At 43.0% G+C, this 20,677-nt stretch overlaps 1 protein-coding gene across 1 annotated transcript in view; it reads right to left on the reverse strand.

Annotated features, from left to right (window-relative positions):
* Nucleotides 1-20,677, reverse strand: part of SORCS3 (sortilin related VPS10 domain containing receptor 3) — a 689,619-nt gene that overhangs the window by 180,111 nt on the left and 488,831 nt on the right. The gene's annotated exons all lie outside the window — the stretch shown is intronic.

Here is a 20,677-nt window from a genome sequence, read left to right on the forward strand (position 1 = left end):
TAAAAATTGCGGAATACGTGCTGTCCTTACCAGGAACTAATGCTATGACTGAATGCATTTTTTCTATGGTAAATAAAGTGTGGACATCAGAAAATTCACAATTAAGTGTTGAGACTTTGAAATCCACTTTCTAAAGAGAGACTCCTCTGAACTGTGGGGTTTGACAGAATATAGTCACTGGCGACCCCGCAGTGGCAACTGCCGCGGGCACTACCAACAGTGATGTTGTGAAGCTATAAGTCCTGCAGTTATGTCAGGGAGGAGAGGAGGAAAAGGGTTCAATGCAGCCAACGCTTGTCCAGATCCCTGCCCTCCGCCCCTTTCTTCACTCCGCACACGTCCATCTTTCTTCCACTCCTCCATCTTGTCAACTTGATGGCTCCCATTACGTCCTCCCTTGAGCCCGTCCAATTTGAATGGCTATTCCCAGATCCATATGGCCACCAGGAGGTGGTGGCTTCCTCTAACTTCTGGCTTTATGTCACTTTACCCTCCCAAGTCTGATCATTTCTCAGAGTCTCTGCTTATGACCTTTATTTGAAAACAGTCAAAACCTGCCCTCCTAAGGATGAAATTCTCCATAAGTTTGGGATGAAAAACCTTAAAGGTTTGGGCTCCATAGCTGGAAGAATGCTTAGAATCCCTGCAAATAAATCCTATGGGTCTGGTAACTTACACAGGTGATATTGAGTCAGTTGGCTATTGAATTAGATATCTGATCCAGAGGTAGACCCAGAAAGTGAACTGAAAGAGCCAATACAGATGTGCAGATATTCACGTATTAAAGATCACACAACCTGAACTCTTAGAAAGGTTCTCACTCACAGTCTATTTACTCTTATGTTAAATATCATTCCAATGAGATTGGTTTCCTGGTTGTCCAGTCAATAACTAAAGAGCAGGAACTTAGAAAGAGGAAGTAGAATTAAAATTGGCGAGACTTAATAGCAGATAGTCAGAGAGAGAGAAATAGAAAATCTATAAAAGCGATCGAAGAACTCAAAATCCTTGGTCTACCCCGTAAATCCTCCCACTTCTCAATAGCCCAGAGGGCATTACCGCAACACAACACCCTCAGTGCTTGACATCAACACAAAGAAACTAAAGATGCAGAATAAAGGCTACCGCTACCCAAACAGAAAAGAAACAAAGCAACAGGCTAAGAAACTAGGGCTAAAAGTGACATATTTTAGAAAAGAAAGTACTAAAGAAATTGATAAAATGATTACTTCCTTAAAGGATAACCTTCAGTGAACTAAAAAGTTCACTTATAAACATAGTTCACCCCAAACAGCTGAGCAAATTAGGTTCTACTCTAATGATATTTCCCCTGATGATCATTAATATATTTTAATTTTGATCATTGTATTTGATACTAACAACAAACTACAAAGGTAAGGAGGGCAGTTATCAATACTCAAAAATGACTAAAAGGGAAACTTTACCTAGGTTACCTAAGATCATACAGAAAGCAAGTGAGGAATACACCGATGTCTTAACTAATCAAGAAGGAACATCCATTCTTCAGGGCTATTCTCCTCTCCTTGAAATAGCTTTCAGATTCAAATTTCTCATTCTTTCTTCAGCTAACTTTCAGTCCCACTAGCAGGGCCCTGTTGGCATGTGGTTGCACATTGGACTTCCATATGCAAGGTCAGCAAATTGAAGCCACCAGTAGATAAGAGGGAGAAAGACGCGTTTTCCACTCCCCAGAGAGTTACATCCGTGGAAACTCACAGGGCCATCTCTATCCTGTCCTATAGGATCACGATGAATCAGCGTTGACCGGTGACTGTGAGTTTTCTGAGAGCAGCCCTTGGTCTTTTGTGAATGAGCTCTAGTGGCACTACGGGCAAGCTTTATACTGCTAACCGGAAGGTCAGAGGTAAAAAGCCTCCCCGTGTTTTTAATAAGAAGCTGGTATTTTCAAATTAGCGATTTCTCAACCTGATGTTCCTGCAGTCTGCCCCCACTCTCCACCCCTCATGCCACTGGAAGGTAGCATGAACACAATCAAACCCATAATTATTAAGCCTGACAAACAATTTTGTCATAGAAGTACAGCCAGAATGCTCCTTAGAGGCAAGCATGGTGAGATTTTGTCTCACATATTTTGGACATGTTATCACATGCTGTCAGGGGAGACCAGTCCCTGAGAAGAGCCATCATGCTCGGTAAAGTAGAGGGTCAGGGAAAAGAGGAAGACTCTACAAAATGGACTGACCCAGCGGCTGCATCAATGGGCTCAAGCATAAGAACAATTGTGAACACGATGCAAAACCAGGCACTGTGTTCTCTGTTGTACATATGGTTGCTATGAGTTGGAATCTACTCTTTGACACTGTGTTAGGCAGGGTTCTCTAGAGAAACAAAACCAGGACACTTATGATTACATATATGTGTGTGTGTGTGTATATATATATAGGTTTATACACTGAGAAGGAATATAACAACTAATTGGTCCATACAGAAGTATAGACAGTTCAGTTCAACTCACTTCTGTGGAACAGTTAATACACTGGAAGTCCTTCAACTCACATGGGCAGGCCCGGTCCAAGGTCAAGGAATCAGATAGTGGAGTCTTCCCTCAGGCAAAGCAAGCAGAGTCTTCCCACAGGCAGCAAACAGCAGGTGAATCACCAGCAGTCAGTTGCTCAAAAATTTAGCAAAGCAGGACCAAATGAGATATTGAATACAAACAATGCAAAGTGACAGGATCCACCAGCCTCAAGCTGAAGAAATGTGTGCACCAGCTGCATGGCAAAGCAAGCCTTGAAGGAGCCTCAAGCTCTAGCAACATGATTCATGGTTTGGCCTGGCTCCCAGGTGGTATAGCTCCAGCAGGCTCCAATCACCAGAAAGCAAGTGGTGGTAAGGGGGGGAGGGGCTTAAAGATCCATTTTTCTCTTTTCCCTCCAATCAAACTGTGACTTGATTAATCCCACATGTTCCTACTGGGAAGATTGGCACAATAAACCTAGCGATCACAGTCCACCCCTTGCCAACTTGGCACCTGTACACAATTCTTTAGCCATATATAATTTCCAGACATTAATGAAATAACACTTACTCCTAACATCATACATATATTATACATATAAATGAAAATTCACTGAATCTAATTATATCTGGTACATTGTACATGAGCAGAAGAAAAATATTCAATAAGCACATATAAAGAAGAAATACTCACAATCACAAACCTTGCTTTTGCATTTGATCACGTGGGAATAATTGATAGGTAAAACTACCTTCTTCTACTACCCATTCTCTACTCATCCAGCACCTCAGCTGGCTGTGGTTCCCACAAAGATCCCACAAAGGGGCTGTAGTGCTGCTGCTGTCCACTTATGAGTAGCACCTGCATATCGTGCAGAGACATTCATAAACCAAGCATGACTTTTCTGTTCTTCAGTTAGATTATCATAAGGAAAGGAGCTCCCCTGGAGGCCATAGGTGCAGACTGGGAGAAGGAAGGTACTTTGAGAGGAATGGAGACTGTGGGCATTTAGGCCACTTCTTCATGCAGCTTTCTTGTACCTTCAGACCCTGCTCTAGCCCATTCTTGTATATACCACTTCCATTTAATGAGGGAGTGTTGCTGTGTAAGTCCCACTTTATGACTCTGTGGGTCAGAAAATACCCAGTTTGTTATGGGCAGCTCAGGCCTCTGGGTGACTTGGTGGTCTATGGCGAGGTGTTCAGTCTCCACTAAGGCCCAGTAACAGGCCAATAGCTATTTTTCAAAATTAGAGTAGTTGTCTGCAGAGGATGGCAGGACTTTACTCCCAAATCCCAAGGGTCTACACTATAATTTGCCAATAGGGGCCTGCCAAACACTCCACAGTGCATCTCTATCTATGATTGACACCTCTAGCCCCATTGAGTCAGCTGGATGATATGGTCTCAGTGGCAAAACAACTTGCATGGCAGCCTGAACCTGTTGCAGAGCCTTTTCTTTTAGGCCCCCACTCAAAATTGGAGGCCTTACATGTGACTTGATAAATAGGTCGGCTTAGAACACCCAAATAAGAGATATGTTACCTCCAAAATCTGAAGAGGCTCACTAGGCATTGTGCCTCCTGTTAAGTTGTTGAGGGGAGGGCAGCTGCAATAGCTTATTCTTCACTTTAGTGGGAATATCTCAACGTGCCCCACACCATTGGACCTTTAAAATTTTTACTGAGATGGAGGGTGCCTAAATCTTCATTGGGTTGACTTCCCACCATCTTGCATGTAGATGTTGTCCTAATTAATCTAGAGTCTTTGATACATCCTCCTTAGTGGGTCCAATTAGCATAATGTCATCAATATAATGGACTAGTGTGACATTTTGTAGAAGAGACAGGTGATCAAGATCCCTTCGGACTAAATTATGGCACAGGGTAGAAGAGTTGATGTACCCCTGGGGAAGAGTTGTGAAAGTGTATTGTTGCCCCTGCCAGCTGAAAGCAAACTGCTTCTGGTGGTCCTTCGAGACTGGTATTGAGAAGGGGGAATTGGCCAGATCAGTAGCTGCATACCAAGTACCAGGAGCAGTATTAATTGGCTCAAGCAATGAAATCACATCTGAAACAGCAGCTGCAATTGGAGTTACCACCAATCCACTCTCATTCTCCAAGAGACATCTGTTTTTTTTTACAGGTCAAATAGGTGAGTTAAATGAGGATATGATAGGAATCACCACCCCAGCATACTTCAAGTCTTTGATGGTGGCACTAATCTCTGCAATCCCTCCAGGAATGTGGTACTGCTTTGGGTTTACTATTTCGCTAGGCAATGACAGTTCTAATGGTATCCACTTGGCCTTTCCTACCATAATAGCCCTTACTCCACATTTTAGGGAATCAATATGGGGGTTCTGCCACTTACTAAGTATATTTATTCCAATGATGCATTCTGGAACTGGGGAAACAATGACAGGATGGGTTTGCAGGCCCACTGGACCCACAGTGAGGATAGTGAGGCATACCTGAGCTAAAACTCCATTGATAACTTGACCTCCATATGCCCCCACTCTGAATGGTAGGCCTTCAAAACATCTTGTGTCTCCTAGAATTAGTGTCAGTTCAGAGCCAGTATCTAGTAATCCCCCCAAAGTTAGATTATTTCCTTTCCCCCAATGAACAGTCACTCTTGTGAAAGGCAGGGGTGGAAGGCTAAAAGAAATACTAACAGTATAAACCTTCGGTGATGTAACAGGGTCCTTCTTCAAAGAGACTTGGCCTTCCCCTCATTCGAGGGGATATGGATCTTGATTGAGGGGTCATGACTCTATAGCAGTGGTTCTCAACCTTCCTAATGCCACGGCACTTTAATACAGTTCCTCATGTTGTGGTGAAGGCCCAACCATAAAATTATTTTTGTTGCTACTTCATAACTGTAATTTTCCTACTGTTATGAATTGGGTGACCCCTGTAAAAGGGTCATTTGATCCCCCAAGGGGTCGGCACCCACAGGTGGGGAACTGCTGCTCTATAGGCAAATGTCGGAGTTCACTTAGGGCAGTCCCCACTGTTGGTCCTGGTGTACATAAAATAGCAATCACAGGAGTCTTTAGAGATGCTGGGGCCCACTTCACAAATGTGTTCCTTATTGCTGTAGTAAAAGGTTTGTCCTCAGGGCACTCCATTTTTGGGTCTATGGGATTATTCTGATAGAATCATTCTAACATATCGATTTCCCTAAGCTTTTGGATGCATTCTGCTACAGTGTACCAAGGTAGGTCAGGCACCTCAAGAGGGTCTAATCTAGGCCATCAGGCAGCCCATGCTTCAGTGAACCAGGCAAATACGCTATTAGATCATCTCTTAACCTCTCTTGCTGAGATACTGAAAGAAGAATCTGTGCTTAGGGGGTCCATGGCAAGGAACTCATACTGGTCTAATGTTACATTTCTTGCACGGGTGGATATCCCATACTCTTAGTAGTAGTAACCATTCTCATGAATATTTCCCAGGCTTCTGCTTGAGTATAGCAAACTTCTTCTTGAGTCGTCTTCTGAACCTCATTGTTAGGGCTGTAACTGTTTACCAGGGTAGAAAGACCAGTCTCTCTCCCATGGAGCTGCTTGTTGGTTTTGAACTTCCCATCATGTGGATCAAAGCTCAACTCAACCACTCCACCACTGGGGCTCTTTTACAAAGGACCAAGACAGCAATTTTTCCTAAACTCTCAGGTTATTTCAATGTGCCGTTATGTCTGAGAATCACCGCTTTGTATGACGCAATCACATCCCTTACATAATTGCTAATTCATTTCTGCATTGAATGAATTAATCTTGTTAACCTCAAATCCACCCTATAAGACAGAAGAGAACTGCCCCATTGAGTTTCCTAAACCGAAATGTTTTTGTATGGGAACAGATTGTCAGATTTCTTCTCTAGCAGATTAACAGGTGGGTTCCAGTCAGAACCTTCTGTTTAGCAGCCCGGAGCTTAGCCATGCATCACCAGGGCTCCTGTGTCTCTCCTCCTTGGGTTTGATTCTTAAAGATTTATATTGTGTTTCTCTTCACATATTGACACCAATGTTCCTAGCACATAGTAAGTGCTACCTATTTGATAGTGAATTATGTTACTGAACTTATAAATCAAACTCCCCCATCTCCTGTGAGATGCCCACAATCCCATGTGAAGCACACACAAGGGGACACAGCCAGGATTGAGGGTAGCCACAGTCTATAAGAACGCAATCTCTGCTCCACAGCCTCCCTGTCCTTTTAATAAACACACTAGCATTCTCAGGATGAGCCTTCTTAACCTGTTGCTCTTCCATTCTCTCCTCCACCCCCCATGAATATTGGCATGAGCAAAACGGAAGCCATAATAGACAAACCTGACTGTGCTCTATGAGTACTATGCTGTACTTCAAAAAGGAGCGCTGGTGGCTCAGTGGGTGAGCACTCAGCTGATAACCCAAAAGATTGCTGGTTAAAACCCACTAATCGCTCTGGGGAAGAATGATAGGCAGTCTGATTCCATAAAAATAATTCCAGCCTTGGAACCACAATGGAACAGATCCGTGCCATCCTCTGGAACCAAGTCAGCAGCTATGGGCTTAATTGAGACAAGAAGGTAACTCCTTGCCACCTCAGGAGCTTAAAAAAGACAAGACAGATTTCAAGCAAGCACAGAAAGCGTGCCCTTTCTTAGGACTGCTCTCTCCCTTTCATCTATCTCAACGTGTTCATGTTTTGAGGCTTCTGGGAAGTCTTCCCTGGCCACTGCCGCTCACGCTGACCGCTGTCCTTTACTCTGCTAGAGACTCAGAATGTGCATGGACATCTGTCAGCCTCGATTGCTTGTGGCTTTGGAGTTGGGATTGCCTTGCTAGAAGGGACACATCTGGTTTTAGTCTATTTAGGAATTCCCTCCCTTCCATTCTTGATGGACCTGTCTTTCTGACTCAAGCCAGTTGTTTTTGGCTAGGGCTCCCAAGTTGGCACATGGCCAGCAGGGGATAGGACATCACCTTGGCTACTGTGATTAGGGTATCAGGACAGTTAGAGGGCATCCCAAGGGTTTCTCTATGCAGAACTGGAACAAGCAACTGTCTTTTCTCTTGGTTCACCAGGTCAAAAGTGTCAGGAGAAATGTTTTCCAGCATGACAGTCTCCCAGAGAGGAAGACTGGATCTGAGAGAATGTTTGGGGGAGGGGGGTCACAGAGAAAAGAGCTGATCTGGTGACTGAGAGCTGCCATGTAGAAGGAGGGAGGAGGGTAACAGAGAAACTAAGGAGAGGGAAGATAGGGACAAATAGAAAGACAGAAAGAAATATACAGACTCAGAAAAAGAGAGAGAGCATACATGTGTGTACACCCACACACATCTAGATCATCCATTGTCACAGATTAACACAGGAAGAAACAATGAGAAGCAAATGGAGTGAGTGATAAATATATTTGAAGATATTTCATGCTATATTCAGTGTTTTCATTTCTGTTCCAACTTTGCAGCCTATTCATCTACCCAAAACCATAAGAGTACCATTGCATGTGAGTACCATTGCATCTACCCAAAACCATAAGAGTACATTGCATATATGTACACACATATGTTTGTGTATGTATATATATATACCTGAGCACAAATGTATATACTTTGTATGTGTATACACTTATATATACACATATATTTATATATATATTTGTAATTGATGAGTTAAGCTTAAGTCATCAATCACAAATTAAAGTAGTATTCTTAATATATAGCCATTTGGACAGTATACTCTCTTCCTAAGGGCAGGGAAAAGACCCTGATTATATTTCTCCAGTATTTGCCATGTACATAGCCAAGGATTCAAAAGACTTGATTAACTATTGGAGTCTGAGATTTGTACTTCAAAGTTGCTCTATCCATTTGTCCACGGGGGATGAGGTTCATTTGTTCAGGTGGCCAGAGAGGGAGTGAACTATCTTCCAAATTGGGAGTGAAACTTCTATTCATTATGATCTTAAGTGACGTCCTTGTCCAGTGCACAGAAACTCACTGCCCCTTTGGGCTGTAAGAGGGGCCTAAGTCTAGGGGATCTCAGCCTGGGAACCAGGGACATTTTGGATAAAGTGATTTTAGTGGGGGCCTGACCTCTGCACTGCAAGATATTCAGCAGCATCCTTGACTGATAGGATCACAAATCCTGGTAAGCAAGCCCTGCTCTAGGCTCCACTTCTCCCTGATGCAGAAATAATTTTACTAATAGTTTAATTGCACTTGTGTAATCACCCCCCCCCACTTGACCAGATAGAGTTTTGCTAACTAGTATATCATTTTTATTTGTATACTATCAATAAATAACTGTTTAATACATGATGCTTTCATTGGTCAAACTTCACAAAATCTGAAATCATATCTAAAATTGTCTTCCCCTCGTCACCTCCCACGTGAGTCTTGAACACATATCTGAATCTCAAAGACAACCCTTTTAAAATGACCTAGCGAGCCCTCTCTCCCCTCGGCCTCAAATAACGCGTGCCTGAGCATCATGAAGTGGTGCTGCAAAGGGGAAACCAGCACTCTCAACAAGCCTTCATCGTGTTCAAGTGGGTTTATCGGGGTGGGGGTGGGGTATTGAATGTCACTAATTTGATAAAGACCCAAGAGCCCAGAAACAGATCACCACATGGACTCCGAACATTTAAGGAGAAAGGTCAACATTATTGTCCCAAATTAGAAACCCTTCTGAGTCTAAAGTAGAGAATGAACTTTCAGCGAACAGAAGCCAGCTCAGCGTGTCCCATGCTCACAGGTATTACAGGTGGACAAACTGAAAAAGGAGCCAATGAAGGCGATTTCCACGCCTATTTTTGCCACTTGAACACTCTGTTCAAACAGCCTCTAAAGCCCGAGATAAACAGCAGGGTGCATAGGAGTGTTGACAGCTCACCCTGGTATGACGGGCCCTGAGAGAGCTGGATGAAGCCACCTTTCAATACTGTGATCCAGCCCAACCTCTGCAATTTCAGAAAATTTGAGTTTCACAAAAGTGCCCAAAGGCACACAACTAGTTTCTATTGAATCCAATTGGGGATTCCAGCTCGGCGGGCTTCCTCGTCACACACCTCAGCCATGTGAGGAAGTGAGAAGACACCGAGCCCGTGCATGCTGTTCGCCCTTTGGCGATCATTCCCGGGGCCAAAACTGCATCCGGCACAAGAAAGCTGGAGGCTGGGATATGAATGAGAGAGTGATGGAGGGAGAATATATTAATAAGGTCAAGGTTTAAATGCTGTACAAACTTCCTAAGAACTCTAGTGTCGCGGGTGGCACATTGGGCAGCTAGGTTCAATGTCAGAAGTTTGAAACCACGAGCTGCCCTGAGGAAGAAAACAAGGCTTTCTACTCTCCAAGTGCATAGCTCTTCTTAATGTGAACAATCGAATTGTAAGATGTCTGAATTATATGCTAATAAAATATTTAATGAAAATAAAAGAAGTGAAAAGACAAGAAATGAAGACATTTTGATCTAAGAATTATAATAAAATGTTCTCATTTATTTTAAAAAAAAGGGGGAAGGGGCTGGGAAACCCAAAGGGGCAGTTCTAGTCTGTCCTGTTGGGTTACTATGAATTGGAATTGACTCATAAATGGGTCTCATGGTGTCATGTTATTATTAGAGCTAAATTAACTAAATGCCCCAAAACCTTAGAGGAGAACTCTGTGGTGACAACAGTTCATACTATAGAATGCTCTGGAGGGGCAACGAACAAGCAGCAGACCCTCCACAAGACGACTGACAGAGTGGCTGAAACAATGGAATCAGGCCCAGGAACGATTTTGAGGACAGCGCAGGCCTGTTGAGCGTAGGGTTGCTATGGGCTGGAACCAACTCGATGGCCCCGAAAAACAACGTACAATGCTTACTTTTACAGCACTGGCAGTGCCTTCCCCATTTCATTGACCTTCTACTTTACCAAGCAAAATGTCCTTCTCCAGGGACTGGCCGCTCCTGCTAACATATCCAAACTATGTTAGACAATGTCACGCCATCCCTCCTCCTAAGGAATATCCGGGCTATTCTGCTAAAGACACTTGTTCATTCTATTGGCAGTCCTTGATATATTTAATATCCTTCACCAACAAAAAATTCAAATGCATCCATTTTTATTCGGTCATCCTTATTCTTTGTCTGTTTTTTGCATGCATATGAGGCAATAGAAAATGTCAAAGCTGATTGAGAACAGAGGCATAATTTATTTTATTTTAAAGGAGATTTTGAGATGTCAGGTTACCTAGCCATGAAAAAAATAGAGAGAGTACAGATTCAAACACAGTCTGTCATACTCTACCTTTGGTTGTTTGTGTACCTCAAATTGTTTTTCTTGATTATAGATTGCAATCTCCTTAAAGGCAGGCTGTTGATCTGATTAAATTATGTTCCCTTTGTGCCTAGCATGAAGCCTTACTCCATTCTGCTCAAATATCTGTTGGGTAGATAAATCCATGAAGGAGAACAATAATAACACCGGATGTGTGTTTAGGATAAATGCTGAAAATAGCTCTTTCATATGGAGAAACAGATATCATTCGCTTAATTAATCTCTAGACAATTAAATGAATAAAGTCTTCGTTTTATATTAGGCTGCTATTTTCACCATTTATCTTCAAAGCAGTACTAGATCTGTCAAACACAGTTATCTGTGATTGCTTGACAAGTGTAATCATCCTTTGAACATGCTGGAGAGGTGGCGTGAAAGCTCAGCACACTGAAGCCACTCCAAGGATATGGCTCCTCTTGTGGATTTTCTGGGGATCTCCCACCCAGATGATAAACATACTCCTTCCTCAAAGGATCCCTATTGGTGCAGAGGTTAAGCACTTGGGTGCCAACCTGACAGATGGTAGCTTGTGCCCACCAGTCACTCCACAGGAGAAAGAGGTGGCAGTCGGCTTCTATAAAGATTACAGGCTTGGAAATTCATGGGGCCAATTACCTCTGTTCTACAGGGTCGCCATAAGTCAAAGTGGACTTGGCAGCAGCCAGTGTGTTTTTCACCTGTTGCTCCCTCCACCCTGCTTAGCGTCTAATTTCTGAATGCAGACTCTCAGATCCCTGTCCATGCTGTATGACAGAGTCCTCCCTGCAACTGCTTGGCACAAGGCTCAACTCAAGCAGAGTTTGAAAAAAATGATTTCCCAGATTTTAACTTAATTTTGCAACATTGCAACGCAAAGTGGCTTAGAGAAATTGTTCTGGGTATTTTAAAATTGAGTCCAGAAAGAAGAGAACCCTCAAGAAAAAAAAGACTGAAAGTGTATGCCCTTTACAATGATAGGATCAGGTCCTTTTCTGGGTGGTAATAACTAGAGGCAAGCTTGAAGAGTCTCCGTGCTTAAAGACTCACGGAGAAGAGAGATGTGATATGATTCAAGGTATGGTGGTACATACCGTACGTACATGCTGTAGGGGTAGGATATCTTATAAGAGATTCCTCTGGAGACCAAAAAAAAGGGCAGAATTTGAAAAGCCACCAATCCAGGATAACGAACTAGTTTCTACCTACACAAATCCCTTCCATTTGGTTTGTTATCATTGCACTAAGTCTTCTGTGCCTAAAACTATCTTCGTTCTATTTAAGAACAAATTTTCATAAAGATATCCTTTATTGCCAACTGGTTCTTGTAGAAAATTCTGTTATTTAAAATTTTATCTTTCTCTAGTTGCCAGGATATACCTGAAATAGACAATTCTGAGCATGAGTGGCCCCAAATAGGAGTGCTTTGTGGAGATCATCCTCAAACGTCATCCAGTGCCCCTTCCTGCCCAGGAGAGTCAGCAACTACAGCCATTCACATGGGCTGCAAGGTACTGACAAGAAAGGCAAGCTCCGAATAAAAGTCGTGTTGGGTGAGATGCCCCCCACATTCAAATCCTGCAATGCGAAATGAGCAGAGAGAGTTTGACTAGACAGACTTTCTGTGAAAACTTGGACCGAGCAAGCGTGGCTTTCTTCATCTCCATCACCAATGGGTAGATCGTAATTGGAAGCATATCACCATGCCAACGACATGATGACTTCCACCAACACATCAGCCGTGAAGATGAAAGAGGAAGGAAGGTGCCAACAGAAGCATGACAATGCCACAGCCCTCTAGAAGCGCCAGTCTGTGTGGGAGCCAGAGGCATGCATTTAGTGAAAGAAAATGTGGCAAGCGCTTCAAGTGGAGGAATTCAGCAGAGTCCTGTGAGAGTACACAAGGGTTGGGTTTGATAAATAAGTAGAGAAGAGAGGCACATACAGGTGACACACAACTAGATCGCACTGGCCCACCACGGTGGTGACCCTGTGACTTGAAAAGCACACATTTACCAAGTGGGGCCCTGGACACTCAGAGAGGGCATCGGATATAATTTGACAGACATATAAGCTCTTAAGGAGCAAATTCATTAACCTCTCTAAATCTCCAATTCTCTGTGGTCACAACTTCTTCAAAATGCAAGACTTGATGCTACATTGAGAGAGTGTGTACACTAGGTCCTGGGCACCTTAGGGAGCACACGGGGGCATATCCATGTACACACCAACTCTTTTTCACTTCATCATCCACTGACTAGGTAAAAACCCCAAAGCTCACTGCCATTGACTCCATTCAGCTCCAGCTCCTGTCGGGCAGCGGAGGATGGCTCCTTAACATTTCCAAGACTGTACATCTCTTCAGGAGCAGGTAGCCTCATCTTGCTCTTGCGGAAGAGCTAGTAGGTTTGAACCAGCATCCTTGTGGTTAGCAGCCTAATGCTTAAACCACAGCACCACCTGGCTTTGATTACACTATAGTAGCTAATACAACTTTGCATTGGGATGCAATACAAAGAGTCCGGGACTGGGGAAAAAACACCACCATTCTAGCCATAGTCTATATTGACCTTCTGTATAATCGTCATGTCATTGGGTCTAGCTCTCCTGCTTATTCAATGCTCTGCCTGAAGGAACAGGTAAAAGAGAGGCGCAGGGATACTTCCCATCCCTGGTCTCTGAGGTTCAGTTACTCTGAAGCTGTTTCGAAGAAGGCATTTCAAGCTCCTTCTTTGCCCTTTATAACCAAGATTCTCCTGATTGTGAATGCTCTTCCATGATCCCCCTCAGCCCTCCCCCTTCTCTGTGGATGAACATTACTAATCAAGTGCATTTGACGGCAGAGAGACCTCTGGCTGCTGAGAACCCTCAGGATCACTCACAAGCAGAGAGTGTCTCCTGAGCATCCTGGTGCTGCCAGAGCTCACCTGTATGGCAGAAGGTATGAAGCAGGACAAGGGCAGATTAAGCCGCTTCTGGGAATTTAACAGCATGAGGCCACGAGTCTTGACTGGTTTCACAGCACTTTTATCATCTTAACAGTCTTGGTGTTAAGCAATGTTGAGGAAGTTCTAACTCACAGTGAATTCTAGGTACAACAGAAGAAACACTGTCTGTGCCTACCCTATCCTCACAATCATTGAGACACTTGAAGCCATTGTTACAGCCAATATGTTAATTCATCTCTCTCTCTCTCTTTTTTTTTTAACTCTTTACCAAGTATGATGTCCTTTTCCAGGGACAGATACCCCTGATAACATGTGAAAAGGATATTAAGATCTTCTCACCCCCTTTCTTATAAGAAACAAGTATCTACATATAGGAATTGGGTCTCCACTCCACGCCCACCCCCCATTCACATTGGGTATGATTTTGTTCTGGGTCTTACATACCTGATATCTGATCCAATCGACACCACATGATCACACAGGCTGGTGTGCTTCTTCCGTGTGGACTTTGTTGCTTCTGAGTTAGATGGCCACTTGTTGATCTCCAAGCCTTTAAGACCCCAGACACTATACCTTTTGATAGTTGGGCACCATCAGCTTTCTTCACCACATTTGCTTATGCACCCATTCAGTGATCGTGTTGGGAAGGTAAGCATTACGGAATGCCAGATTGTTAGAACAAAGTGTTCATGTGTCGAGGGAGTACTCGAGATGAGGCCCAATGTCCATCTGCAACCTTAACTCTTAACATATAGACATGAGTACAAAGGAAAGAGCTGAGCCAGTCAGGGTGCAGTATAGCACCAAGGAAACACACAACTTTCTGCTAGTTCTTTGGTGTCTCCTTCCCCCCACTGTCATGACCTCAGCTCTACCTTACAAATAGGATTAGAGCAGAGCATGCACACTACTTACAAATAGGATTAGAGCAGAGCATGCAACACAGGGAATTCAGGATAGATAAACCCTTCAGGGCCAACAATGAGAGTAGAGATGGCAGGAGGATTAGGGGAGGGTAGAGGGATAAAGGGGGAATCAATCACAAGGATCAACCTAGAACCCCCTCCCAGGGTGACAAACAACATAAAAATGGGTGAGAGGCAACAGAGGACAATATAAGATATGGAAAAAGATAATCTATAACTTATCAAGGGTTCATGAGGGATGGTATGTGGGGGAGGGAGGGGGAAGAAATGGGGAGCTGATATCAGGGGCTCAAGTGGGAAAAGAATACCTTGAAAATGATGATGGCAGCATATGTGCAAATGTGCTTGACACACTGGATGAATGTAAGGATTGTGATAAAAGATGTAAGAACCCCCAATAAAAATATCTTTTTTTAAAAGAAACAATTTAATTATACTTCTTCCAAGACACGTATATATGTTCTTCCGGCAGTACTTTCTTTTGTGTGTGTTTATGTTTATTTTTAATAGTTTTATTGGCATATACTTCACATATCATACAATTTAATAGTTCAATTATGCTAAGAAGATTTGTGCAAGCATCATCACAATAAATTTCAGAGCACTTTCTTCTCATACTTGTTGTTAGCTCACCATTTCCCACCATCATTCCCTATCACCCCCCTGGGCAATTATAAATGCAGTTACTATCGCTATAGATTTACTTGTCCTGGAATTGCTATACAGAAATCATACAAAGCACAAACATAAAGCAAACAAACAAGTAAAAAAAGACCCCAACAACATTAAACAGAAAAATCTCTATCACAAAGCAAGCAGAAAATATTAAAAACTGCAATAACATTAATATGAGTCAAACATGAGATCGAATGATAAGGTAGTATATGTTAATATAACTACATTTTCCATTTCTGATGCTCTCTGTCTGATACAAGGCTAACCACATCCTTTGACCATTGTCAAATGGACTTCACAGGAGACTTAATCCATGTGGAGACCCTGAAATGAGTTTTAGGTTTCCATTATAATCTATAACCTTTTGAAGCCCAGTGCTCACAATGTAAGCTCTGATACAATTTTCTCCTTTGGATTTTATTATTCATAATCCTTTAACCACACAGGCAGGTGGGCTTCTTCCATGTGTACTTAGTTGAAACCTCACTTAAGTGGCTGTTTATGTGAAGAAAAGATCCCAGATGGTATTCTTTCTGATAATCAGGCACCTTCTGGCTTCTACACCACACTTTTCTATAGCACCCATAGCTTCAGTGATCTCTTCATGAGGGTGAGCATCAAGTCGGGCCATGTAATAAGAACTAGTAATTGTTTTAGATTGGAACCACAATTAAATGTGAGCACAAAAACCATGCATGCATCTATGGTTTATATATGTCTCTGGTTCACTTTAGAGACATCATTATCATTTTATCAAAGAATCATCCCCTTGGAGGATAGAGTGATTCTATTGAGAGTGTCATTAATTTAGCCCACAGTATAGAATTTGAAACAATATTAAGACAAAGAATTTACACAATTATTGGCCAGCTTCAAAAGTCCAGGGTACTTTCAATATTATTTTCCAACACTGTAATTCAAGTGCATCGGGTCTTCTTTGGGCTTCTTCTTTTTTATTGTCCAACTTTCATTTGTATATGAAGTCATTAAAACTGCCATGGTTTCAGTGAGGTTCACCCTAATTCTCAAAGTAATAGTTTTGCTTTTTAACACTTTCAAGAAGTCTTTTGCCATACACTGGATTTGACTAATGTAATACATCATTTGAGTTCTTAAGGATTGCTTTCATAGACATTGATTGTACATGCAAGTAAAATGAAACCCTTGATAGCTTCAAACTTTTCCCCATTTATCACACTGTTGTTTATTGGTCCAGTTGTGAGAAATTTTGCTTTCTTTATATTGAAGCGTACTACATACTGAAGACTATAATTTTAAAAACTTCCTCAATAAGTGCTTCATGTTCTCATCACTTTCAGTAAGCACGGTTGTTCACTTACATATCTAATGACTCTTCCTCTAACCCTAATGCCACATTCTTCCCACACAGTTAAGCCTCTTGCATCATTTGCTGAGCTTACAAACAGGTTGACTATCGTACTCCATCCATGGAGAGCAAACCCGGAGAGTGGAAGTCACTTGCCTGAGAAGGTTCAGCCAGATTAGGGAGAGCTGAACCTCACAACAGTATCTGCAGACTCTAAGTCCAGGCTCTGAGTGATGGTGGGACTTCCGTGGTTGCCTCTTAGGTAGACCTGGAGACCATATGTAATGAAATGCAACATCCCACTGACGGGATGGGTGGGAGGAATTCCTAGAGTTAATTAAAAAGAGGCAAAGGGCATTAAGAAGACAGCTTGGGAGGGTGTTTTGTGGAAGTTCTGGAGAAGAAAGTGAAAGGAATCAGATGTATTTATAGACGAATAATGTGCAGAAGAGGGGAAAATGTGCTGCCTCCGGCAATTCTCATCAAGTTAATGGATGTTGCCAATTACTGTGGTAACACTTTTAATTGTATCTCAGCTCTGAAGAAAATAAAATCAGACTTTTCTAGGCTTCACCTCAAGACTATGGGGCACACATTCTGCGACATTATACTGTGTAGAGCTGTATGTCCAACATGTACGTTGATAGTCTTCCTTGCAAGCAATTCCAGGCCCAAGCTGGGATTAAGGGGAGTAGTTAAAGAAAGGGCATCTGCTTTGTGGGGTGCTGTGCCTACATGGAAATGGGTCTAGATGGAAATTACATTGGGAAGAATGCTGTAATGGAAGCATCCCCGATGATAGTATCATGGTAGGTAGAATTTGTGTATTACTTTATTTGGAATAGCTCCTGTATTAAAACATGTGCTATTTCATGTCCTACCCCTAGAATGCAAATATCTTGAAAGGAGTTACCTCATCATTGTAACCTCACTTCCTAGCACAGAGCAAGCACCCAGCTGCTTATTAAAAATGCTAGAATTCCTATTGGATTTTTATCAATGAAGGACTCGAGGCTCAGAGTAGTCACCACATCGATAAGTGCCAACTCCCAGACTCGAGTGGGGCCTTTGATGAGCGCTCATCTACTATTTGAATCTACTTAGAGGAGGTCAGACCTAATGATCCCTTTCTGAAAGGTCCCAACCTTGAGAACCTTGGTCTCCTTGGCATACATGAGATTGGCAGGTGTTTGAATCAAGTCAAAGGCATGTCGTGTGTGTGTGTGTGTGTGTGTGTGTGTTGTTTTGTTTTTCCTAGAATCAAACACACATTACAGAGCTGGGGCTCCAGAGCCACCTTGAGAAGCAATGTGCCAAGTTTCCTTTTACAGCTGAAGACAGAGGAGATAAAGACAAATATATATTTATTAGCTACTCTGTGCCAACGGCCTTATTTTCTTTATATTATTTGGTCCTGAGCACAAGCAGCAGCAGCTAAGAGCTCAACAGATTTATTGCATTAGGCAGACCTGCTGCATGAGATCTCTTTGAAGTGTTAAAGAGCATATATACCACTTTGAGGACTACCGTGCATCTGTGCATTGTATTTTCAATCACCTCATTCACAGGTGAAAGCTAGGCGATGGATAAGGCAGAGGGAAGAATTGCATTCAAATTGTGGTGTTGACAAAGAAGAATGAGCAGAACACGGACTGTCCGAAGAAGTAACCCATCGGCCTTGGAAGAAGTACAGCCAGAATGTCTCTTAGAAGCCAGGACGGAGACATTTCATCCATGTGCTTTGGGCATGTTAACCGGGGAAACCGGTCCCTGGAAAAGGACCCAGTGGGTGGTAAAGCGGAGGGTCCATGAGAACCAGGAAGACCCTCGATGAGATGGATTGACACAGCGGCTGCACCAGCGGGGCGAGACATACTATGGATGGTGGAGGGCTGAGCAGTGCTTCCTTCTGCTCCATGTAAGTGTCCTTCTGAGTCAGAACCGACTCTAGGGGACCTAAGAGCAACCATCAGAGCACCCTTATCAAGGATGCATTGTTCACGCGTGACGATGAGGAAGCGTGGCTCCGGAGAGCACAGGGGAGTTGCCTAAAGTTTGCCCAGGTCGCAAAGGGGCAGAGGGAGGATCAAATGTCCAAAGCACTTGAGATGAAGTGTAATCACCCTTGCCTTTAAGGAGCATGCTGGCTGCACTTCATGCATGAGATGTGTGTTTGTTCTCTCAACAGTCTCCACCAGCATCATCATTCAAATGTACCCCTCCTTCGTCAGTCTTCCTTACTCAAGGGCCAACGTGCACCTGCAGAGGAGGCCACTGAAAAGACCAAGGCTTGGGGCAGGCACACCTTAGTCCCCCAAGAAATATCCTTGCTTTTCTTTTCTTTCTTTCTTTCTTTCCTTTCTTTCTTTCTTTCTTTCTTTCTTTCTTTTTCTTCGCAGTTTTCATAAAGGTCAGTTTCATTATTGGTGGGGAACACTTTTAACAGTTAAATATAATTAAATAATGTACAGTATAGGGGACTACATGACCAGCATTGGTAACTAGATAACCAATTGAACTAGAAATCATCTAACAGGAAACTCTCTAAATGTTTTAAATACAGCTCTTGTTTAGATCATCCTTTGTTTTGATCACCTTTGAGCCAGCATGAGGTGCAGGGCGGGGTCCAGAGGGGTACACCCTGCTGGTAACTATGGAAATATCTTAAGGCCAAATCTTCTGACACCCATCTGCAGAGGTGTCTTTAGCTGGATTAAGCCTCCAGCTCCAGGGAAAACCCAAGTGTATGGTCTCCAGCATGGACGCTCTTCCCATCTGCCAGAGCAGACAGTGTAAGCTTCACACCAGCCTCTGCACCTGAGGGCAGCCCCCGTCAATGAAACTAGAGCTGTTGACTTTTGCAAAAGGAAGTGGTGAATCCAACTGATATTCAGCAGCAATGCCAAAAAGAGTGCAGTTGGTGCCTGATGCCCAAGCAAGGTTTACTGATGTGTCAAGATATTCGCACACTTTTTGATAAACTGATTCTCTAAATTCTATCATAATTGACATTAGTGGGTAGCTGGAGGCCCCAGTCCTTGTAGCCCACGACAAACTTAGTCTTAGTCAGCTTTGACTTGGCACTCTCAAAGGTCATCTGATAACCAGCCAGCCAGTCCTCACAGCAAAAGACAGCTGAGCCATGAACTGCAGGTCCAGCAACATCAAAGTCAACATCACAGCCAAGGTTTAGGCATACTCTCTTGTAAGAAGACTTGATAGGACCACTTTTCTTTCCTGTGTTTGGTGATAAGATAGCATCAAATGTCAACTTTCAAACTTGGTAAATCTGGTCTTCAATTGCAATTTCTGTCCCCAGAGTAATACCAGTGTTTTATTTTTTAGCATCAAATGTCAACTTTCAACCTTAGTAAATCTGGTTTTCAATTGCAATTTCTGTCCCCAGTGTACTACCAGTGGTCTATTTTTCTGAGAAAGTCAGACCAAACTCACACCATGTATATTTTGTCTCCAAGGTCCCAGTATCTTTACCGGTGTCTATTTTAGACAAACCAGATGCTGAGTGTCCCATACCACCGCCAGACTTTGTTTTCGCATTCCGTTTCACCAACGCCAAACCAAATCCTTTGTTGAAAACAACTTGGGCAGCATTGATGGAGGAGCACACATTGGCCACGTGCAGCTCTGCCTGTAGGTTGCCACGGCAAGATGATCTAAAAGGGAACCGCCACACTGCTCCACCAGCAGCTGAGGCCACTCTCTTGCTCAAAGTTGGGTGGCAGCTGAAGGGTGAAGTGAAGGAGACCTAACCTTGCTTTTCAACACTTTCAATGGGTCTTCTGTAGCAGATTGACCCAATGGAACATGTCCTTTGATGTCTCTACTGATGCTTCCATGAGCATTGATTGTGGATCCTAACAAGACAAAATTCTTGACAGCTTCAATCTGAAAGCGTCCGTCAAACACAAGGTGCCAGGTATTGATGGAACACCAACTGAAATGTTTCAACAAGCTGAGGAAGCACTAGACGCGTCCACTTGTCCATGC

This window comes from Echinops telfairi, unplaced genomic scaffold (assembly GCF_000313985.2).
Source record: "Echinops telfairi isolate 266 unplaced genomic scaffold, ASM31398v2 ScPeMD7_70;HRSCAF=299, whole genome shotgun sequence".
NCBI classification, from domain to species: domain Eukaryota; kingdom Metazoa; phylum Chordata; class Mammalia; order Afrosoricida; family Tenrecidae; genus Echinops; species Echinops telfairi.